This window comes from Oryctolagus cuniculus, chromosome 4 (assembly GCF_051225735.1).
Source record: "Oryctolagus cuniculus isolate XC-2025 breed Fujian yellow rabbit chromosome 4, ASM5122573v1, whole genome shotgun sequence".
Classification (NCBI taxonomy): Eukaryota; Metazoa; Chordata; class Mammalia; order Lagomorpha; family Leporidae; genus Oryctolagus; species Oryctolagus cuniculus.
In genome coordinates, this window is record NC_142870.1 from 31,530,233 (window position 1) to 31,539,630 (window position 9,398).

A 9,398-nucleotide genomic window follows, 5' to 3' on the forward strand; every position below is an offset into this window, starting at 1 on the left:
AAACCCCATGATCTCAGGGTGGTTTAGCATAATATGTGGAGCACATATGTTCAGACTGACTTGATTGACATGTTACTCTAGTTTTATCTACCATCTTTCCAATATTCTCAATCACCTCTTTCTTTGTTTCTCTTCTCTATCTGAATAAGAAAGCACCCTTTCCTACTATTCCTGTAAGCCTTTAAGAATATTAGGAGAAAATCATTATATATCTGACTACTTATGTGCTATGGTATTGTTTGAGTAAGTCTTTTTTTCATTCATATACATTATAATTTTATCTATTTTTTTCAACTTTTATTTAATAAATAGAAATTTCCCAAGTACAACCTTTGAATTATAGCAGCTTTTCCCCCCATAACCTCCCTCCCTGAGTAAGTCTTGTTATCAAAGCTAATTACACTTGTTATCAAGCTCCTCAAATTCTTCAATCAGCAATAGAGTGATTCTTTGTCTTGTATTCAGAATCTGATCATTTCTCATCACCCAATATCACCATCATTGCTTAACAGGATCATGCCAATAGGTTCTGAATTGGTTTTCCTTTTCCCAGCACTTTACTGTCATCTATTTCAAAACAGCAGCCAGAATGTTTCTACTAAATGCAATACAGATCATGTGTCTTTAGAGTACCTCAAAGTGTCACCAGTCTGAATATATTAATTCTGCAATCCATGAACTCCTCACTTACACCACAAGCCGCCTCCTCATTTCAGCCACACTGTAGTCCCTGCTAATCTCCTGTTTTCCAGGAACAATCCCACTTTGGGGATTTTCTGTAGTATTTCCATGGCTTGACATGCTTTTCGATTAAATATGCTCAATCAATCCATTACCTGTTTCTTCAGGCCTCTGCTCATAATTACATCTTCTTTAGGAGACCTACATTGCCCCCTGACAAATATTACAGCTCTTCTTTCTCCGCCCTAACCTTGAGAATTCACCATCATTTATCATCTGCTACTATACAAATTAAATTCTTATTTATTGTATTATGATTTGTTATCTGTTTCCCCCCACTAGACCATAGATCCATTAGAAAAGTCTTTCTTTTGTTCACTGTTGTATTTCAATCACCTAGACCTTTTCCAGGCACATAGTAGGCATTCAATAATATTCACTGAAATGAACCATGAACTGGATTGAATCAATCGCCATTTTAGTGCTTGAAGTTCGAGAAGCGGTAACAAAGTATTAATGATTAAGTCAGTGGAAGTGCTTGCTGAAAGATACATCACCACCTAATAAGTGACAACATACTGGCAGTGAGGTTCTTGCTTTCCCTCCAAACAAGTAATCTGGTGGAGCATATTAATGAAAAGGACATGATTTATTCATTACTATTTGCAACATTGTGACTAAAAAAATTAAATTGTTTTGTAGAAGCTTGATAACACTCTGAGGCCTTTCCAATTTCTTCACTGTTCTTCCCTTGTTAATTTTTCTTGTTTTCTTTAAAGGACTGTAGGCAACTAAGCAATATCCTGCTGCTTTGGCGAATAATGGATTACTGACCTCTTGAACTCCTTCATGGGCCTTATGTCTTCTACAGGTTTACTTAGCATCCTGGGCAGGGCGATAGAATTCGTTATTTCTTACTGGAAACCACATAAAAAGGAAAGAGGGTAAATCTTATTTTGGACACAGTACAAAAAGAAACAGATGACCAGCACAAGGCACTTTCCAATATCACTTTTTAAAGAATAGATTTCACCAACTGTTTTTTCCTTGGGGGAACAATGCTTTTCAACTCACCCTTCTGTTAATATCAAAACATAGATTTGAGATAGAAAAGGCAGAAAATATGAAAATCAAAGTTCCTTTTACTTAACATTAGATAATACTTTTTTTTAAAGATTTATTTTATTTATTTTAAAGGCAGAGTGTCAGAGAGGGAGAGAGAGAGAGAGAGAGAAAGAGAGAGAGATCTTTCATCTGTTGGTTCATTCCCCAAACATTCACGATGGTCTAGCTGGACCAGACCAAACGCAGGGGCCTGGAACTCCATCCTGGTCTCTCACGTGGGTGGCAAGTGACCTAGTACTTGGGCCATCTCCCACTGCCTTCCCAGGTATATTAGCCAGGAGGTGGATCAGAAGTGGGGCAGCCAGGACTTGAACCAGTGCTCCAGAATGGGAAGCCAGTGTCCCTCCCATCTGGTGGTTCACTCCCCAATTGGCTGCAATGGCTGGGTTTGCACCAATCAGAAGCCAGGAGCCAGGAACTTCCTCTGGGTCTCCCATGTGGGTGCAAGGACCAAAGGGCTTGGGCCATCTTCTACTGCTTGCCCAGGCCATAGCAGAGAGCTGGATCAGAAGTGGAGCAACCGGACTCTAGCTGGCGCCACAGACGGCTGCTTTATCCGCTATGCCACAGCACCGGCCCCACGTTTTACCTTTGTAAGATTGACTAAAAGGTGTTGTCATGGTGAAGAAATTTTCTCATCATGGCTATTAGGGGTTCTCTGTGCTTCTTAGATTTGGATACCCATATCTTTCTCTAAATTAGGGAAATTTTCTGCTATTATTTCACTGAATAAGTCTTCTAAGCCATTCCATTTTTCCTATCTTCAGGAACTCCTAAAACATGTATCTTGTTATGTGATGGTATCCTGTAAATTGTGACCACTGGTTTTGATTTTTCTAATTATTTCTTCTTTCTTCTTGTCTGACTGAGATAATTCTGAAAGTTTGTCTTCTAACTCGAATTTTCTTTCTTCTGCATTGCCAAACGTGTTGTTAAGGCTTTCCATTGTTATTTTTATTTGACATACTGAGTTCTTCATGTCTAATAATTTCTAATAATTTAGTTTGATTTTTCTTTTTTTTTAACTTTTATTTAATGAATATAAATTTCAAAAGTACAGCTTATGGATTACAATGGCTTCCCCCCCATATCGTCTCTCCCACCCGCATCCCTCCCCCTTCCCACTCCCTCTCCCCTTCCATTCACATGAGGATTCATTTTCGATTCTCTTTATATACAGAAGATCAGTTTAGCATACATTAAGTAAAGATTTCAACAGTTTGCTCTCACACAAACATAAAGTGAAAAATAATAGATGATTTTTTAAATGATGATGAAATCAGATCAGACCTATTGTCATGTTTAATCCCAGTGAGAGTCAAGTTGGGAACTGATAATTTCTTCTCTTTTTTTTTTTTTTTTTACGGAAGATCAGTTTAGTATACATTAAGTAAAGATTTCAACAGTTTGCACCCCCATAGATACACAAAGTGAAATATACTGTTTGAGTACTCGTTATAGCATTAAGTCTCAATGTACAGCACATTAAGGACAGAGATCCTACATGAGGAGTAAGTGCACAGTGACTCCTGTTGTTGACTTTACAAATTGACACTCCTGTTTATGGCATCAGTAATCTCCCTATGCACCAGTCATGAGTTTCCAAGGCTATGGAAGCCTTTTGAGTTCACCGACTCTTATCTTGTTTAGACAAGGTCATATTCAAAGTGGAGGTTCTCTCCTCCCTTCAGAGAAAGGTACCTCCTTCTTTGAAGACCTGTTCTTTCCACTGGGATCTCACTCACAGAGATCTTTCATTTAGGTTGGTTTTTTTTTTTTTTTTTTTTTTTTTTTTTTTTTTTTTTTTTTGCCAGAGTGTCTTGGCTTTCCATGCCTGAAATACTCTCATGGGCTTTTCAGCCAGATCCGAATGCCTTTAGGGCTGATTCTGAGGCCAGAGTGCTGTTTAGGACATCCACCATTCTATGAGTCTGCTGAGTATCTCGCTTCCCATATTGGATCACTCTCCCCTTTATTTATTCTATCAGTTAGTATTAGCAGGTACTAGACTTGTTTATGTGCTTCCTTTGACTCTTAGTCCTTTCATTATGATCAATTGTGAACTGAAATTGATCACTTGGACTGGTGAGATGGCATTGGTACATGCCACCTTGATGGGATTAAATTGGAGTCTGATTTTTCTTTAATATGTCTGTCTCCCAGCAGAATTTGTTGTAGATGTCATGTATGGGTTCCTTTAACTCATGGATTTGCTTCTTTATGTTTTTGAGTAATCTTATGATTATTCTTTTGAATTCCTTTTTGGGCATTTCATCAATCTCTTCATCTTCAGTCTAATATAGAAGTTTTATTGTGTTCCTTTTGGGGAGTCATACTGTATTCCTTGTTCATGTTTCTGGTATTTCTACTTTTATTTTTCTTCATTGTGGAAACACTTGATTTTCTCCATTGCAAGATCTGTTCTTTCAAATGTGTCTCTGTGGCTTAGTAGAATGTGTGCTCCTTCAGATATATATATCAAGAAGCATGTGCTGGGTGAGATCAGGAGCTCTGGCTAATGCTCCAGTGTGGGCAAGAGTCCAGAGTGGCATCCAAGTTGAATGTGCTAGATCTCTGCTGTCATCAGCAGTGGGGAGGGTATGATTTTGCTGGCTTCGATATTCATAGCTCCAGCTCCCCACTGCCAAAGTGAACCAGCAGAAGCTACTAAACAATTTAAATACCTTGGGATAAACTTAACCAAGGATGTGAAAGAGCTCTTCAATGAAAATTAAAAAGCATTAAAGAAATAAATAGAAGAATACATAAAGAAAATGGAAAAATCTTCCATGTTCATGGATTGGACAAATTAATGTCCATACTACCCAAAAACAATTTACAAATTCAATGTGATCCCAATCAACATACCAAAGACATTCTTTCTAGGTCTCAAAAAAGTGATCCTAAAATTCAAATGGAAACACAAGACAGCCTGAATAACTAGAGCAATCTTAAATAATAAAAATGAAGCCAGAAGCATCACAACACCAGATTTCAAGACATAGTATAAGGCAGTTGTAATCAAAACCACCTGGTACTTGCAGAAAAATAGACCTGTGGACCAATGGAGCAGAAATGAAACCTAGAAATTAATATATCAATCTATAACCAACTAATCTTTGACAAATGAACTAAAATTACTCCCTGGATAAAGGACAATCTCTTCACATTCCCTTCAAAAAATGGTGTTAGGGAAATTGGATCTCAGCATGTAGAAGTGTGAAATAAGGACCCTACCATACACCTTATACAAAAATCAACTCACAATGAATCAAATATCTAAACAAAAGACCTGAAACCATCGAACAGGGAAACTAAGGGGAAAACACCAGAAGACAGTGGCATTGGCAAGGACTTCTTGGATAACACCCCAGAAGTACATGTTATGAAGACAAAAATAAACAAATGGGATTACATAAGCTAAGAAGTTCTGCACAGCAAAGGAAACACTCAGCAAAGTGATGAAGAAACTGACAGAATGAGAGAAGACATTTGCAAACTATACATCTGATAAAGGATTAGTATCCAGAATGTGTAAGTTCAAGAGACTAAGCCACAAAAAAAAAAAATCCAGTTAAGAAATGGACTAAGGATATGAACAGTATTTTTTTGAAGGATAAAATACAAAAGGCCAATAGACATATGGAAAGATGCTCTGGAACACTAGCCATTAGGGAAATGTAAGTAAAAACCACAATGAGGTTTTTCTTCACCCAAGCTGGAATGGCTATCATCCAAATATCCAAAAATAACAAATGGGGCAAGGATATGGAGTAAAAGGTATTATAACACACTGTTGGTGGTAATGTAAGCTAGCATAACCATTATGGAAGACAGTATGAAGATTCCTTAGAAATCTGAAAATAGATCTCCCATAGAATCCAGGCATACCATTCCTGTTTACTTACCCAGTGGAAATGAAGCTAGCCTTTGAAAGAGTTATCTATACTTCCATGTTTAGAGCAGCTCAATTCATAATAGCTAAGATATGGAATCAACCCAGATATCCATCAACTGATGACTGAATAAAGAAAATGTGATGAATATACAAAGTGTGTATGGAATATAGAATATTACTCAGTCATAAGAATGAATCCCATCTTTGAAATAAAATGGATACAATTGCAGACCATTATGCTTAGTGAAATAAACCAATCCCCAAAAGACAAATAACATATGTTTTCTCTGCTTTGTGGTAGCTAATATAGAGAGTACAAAAATGTAATGTTTTGAGTTAAATTGACATTTTGAGATTTGATTAATGTTTATAGCTCTTGTCAGTGGTCTTTCTACTTTCTACTTGTTGAATTCTTTTTTATACTGGGGAACTAAGCTTGTTATTATAGAGTAAATTGAAAGTATGTTATCCCCAGATTTAAAAGGAAGATAAAAAGAAGGAGAACAGAACATGGGAGTGAGGGAGGATGGGTGGGAATTATCATTACATTCTTGAAACTCTATATATGAAATACAGGACATATGTTCTCCTTATATAAATGAATAAATTTATAAAAAGGAGATGGAAATTTATTAAATATATAATGAATTATAAAATATTTTAATGCATAACTTTTTCAACCATAAAACTATGACTATTGGTTTTCAGATGAAAACAGCTGCTGATCCACAGAAAAAAGAATAACTAGGAGTACTTAGTCATAAAGCAAACAGGCTATTTTGGCTGCTAATTTCTTAGATTCCACAACCATGCTCTGTATGGAAAAAGGAAGCTAGTTGTCTTGTGCATTCATAGAGACAGATGTGAAAAAGCTTAGTAAACATAAGGATACAAGAGTAGAAAAAATTTGCCAGGAATCACAAATTTTCTGGATGGAAAAATTCCATAAACAAAATAGATCTTACTCTCTTCAAATGTTCAGGTAGATACTATAGTTTAAAATTAGGGAACAATATTGATGACCTATAAAGGTTTCTTGGAATGCCATAATTGTTGCAGCATCTATTTTGTAATTTTTTATAAAAAATGGCTGGTAACAAAGAAACAAAATCATATTTCATGCCATTTAAAAGAAATAAGTACCATGAAAAATATAATTGCTTAAAATATGACTTTTTAAATTTTAGCTACTCAAACTAGTCTTTTAAGGAATCTATTTTTAGATTGCACTGTGATTTCTTTATGCTAAAGTAATAAAATACTTGCAATTTCTTCAAGTACTTTTATGGTCTTTTTTACATTCTAGATTTATCTTGTGTTCATTTTGAGCTAATAAGGTCAATTTTCTTTTTCAAGTATTTAGCTGGTTTTTTTCAACCTGTTTATTGAATACTTCATCCTTAGTGGCTGATTTTAAATATTGCCTTTTGAGTTTCTCTAAGTTCAGTCACCATCCATGGACTCTATCCAGATCTAGTAAAGTGTATTCAGTTTATATGGTAAGCATCAGATAGCATATAAAAGTACTTCAGAATATTTGTGGAAAATGGATTACAAGATAAATACATTTTGGTGCAAAATATTTTTGAAATCCGTGCATAATATTCTCATACATATTTCCATGAGCTTTTTGAAGACCTCTCATATTTTACTAATAGTTATAACAGGTCTTCTTTGATAATCTTTTTCTTGGAAAGAATTCTGCTATGGTCCTACATATATTCTTGCTGGTCAATTTTATAATATATATAATGTGATTTAGTAAAATATACATGCATAATATATATACACATTTCATATAATATATATGAATGCCCTGAAAAAATTATTGCAGACAAGCATCAAATTGCTAATGTTAGCTAACTCAAGGAGGAGGTTGGGACAGTGAGTTGTAGAATGGTCAGCACTTGATTACAAACAAAAGGGGATCAGATTCAGATGTTAAGGAAGAGTTTTTTTTTTTTTTTTTTTTTGAGAGCCAGTGACAGAGGAATAGCATGCTTCCATCTGCTGTTTCATTCTACAAAAGCCCACAAAGGCTAAACCATGCAGGGTCGAAGTTGGGAGCCAGAACTTACTCCAAGTCTCCTATGTGGGTGGTAGTAATTCAACTACTTGAACCATCATTACTGCCTCCCAAGGTCTGCACTGGCAAGAAATTGACGTCAGGAGCTGGGGCCAGGTATCAAACACCAGTAGTCCAATGTGGAACACAGGTATCGTTGTTTTTTTTTTTTTTTTTTTTTCAAGTTATTTCTTTATGTGAAAGTCAGAGTTACAGAGAGGCAAAAGCAGAGGCTAAGAGAGATAGAAAGTTTTTCCATCTGCTGGTTCACTCCCCAAATGGCTGCAATGGCCAGAGCTGGGCCAATTCGAAGCCAGGAGCCAGGAACTTCTTCCAGGTCTTTCACATGGGTGCAGAGGCCCAAGGACTTGGTCATCTTCCACTGCTTTCTCATGCCATTAGCAAAGAGTTGGATTGGAAGTGGAGCAGCCAGGACTTGAAACAGTGCCCTTATAGGATTCTGGCACTTCAGCTGGCAGTTTTACCCGATATGCCACGGTGCCAGCCCCAAACATGGTCCTCTTAACTGGTCCTTCAATCACTAGGCCAAATTCCTGCTCCCAGAGAAGTGTTTTCAGGAGCAGTCATTTACACAGCATTTGAAGACAAATAGGAATTAGTGGATGTAAGGATGGAATGGAGAACATGTGAAGTAGAGGAAAAAGTCATATGTAAAGTGATATTTCTTCAGGAGATTGCTAACTATTTAATTTATTATTAGGATGTATAATGTTTGCTTGAGTGTTTGAGCAAGGGTTACTTTATCAACTGCAAATATATCTAAACTGGTAGAACATTTTGTGACCACTTGGATAAATCATGAAAAATTCTAAATAAGACATTATCATGACTGAGTTTACAACTTAAAAACATCAGTGTGATATCCATTTGGAGATTTGAAAGGATTGTCTAGAACCTACAGTAGAAGATTACTGCACTATCCACTTGTAGATCAGATAAACCCTGGTTTTCATGGAGTACAGTCTCTTTGTGATGTCACAGAGATGCACAATTTGGGATATGCTCAATCAGACTTGCCCCAAACGGTAGAGTTAGAAACGTGCCAGGGGATTCCAATTCAATCCCATCAAGGCGGCATGTACCAATGCCATCTCACTAGTCAAAGTGATCAGTTTCAGTTCACAACTGATCATAATGATAGGATTAAGAGTCGAAGGGATCACATAAACAAGACTAGTGTCTGCTAATACTAACTGATAGAACTGAAAAGGAGAGAATGATCCAACATGGGAAGCGGGATACACAACAGACTCATAGAATGGCAGATGACCTAAACAGCACTCTGGCCTCAGAATCAGCCCTTAAGGCCTTCGGATCTGGCTGAAGAGCCCATGAGAGTATTTTAGGCATGGAAAGCCAAGGCACTCTTAAAAAAAAAAAAAAAAAAAAAAAAACCACACACACAAACAAACACCTAAATGAAAGATCTCTGTGAGTGAGATCCCAGTGGAAAGAATGGACCATCAAAGGAGTAGAACAAAGAAGTAGATACCTTTCTCTGAAGGGAGGAGAGAACTTCCACTTTAACTATGACCTTGTCTAAATAAGATCGGAGTTGGTGAACTCAAAATGCTTCCATAACCTTGGCAACTCATGACAAGAGCCTCA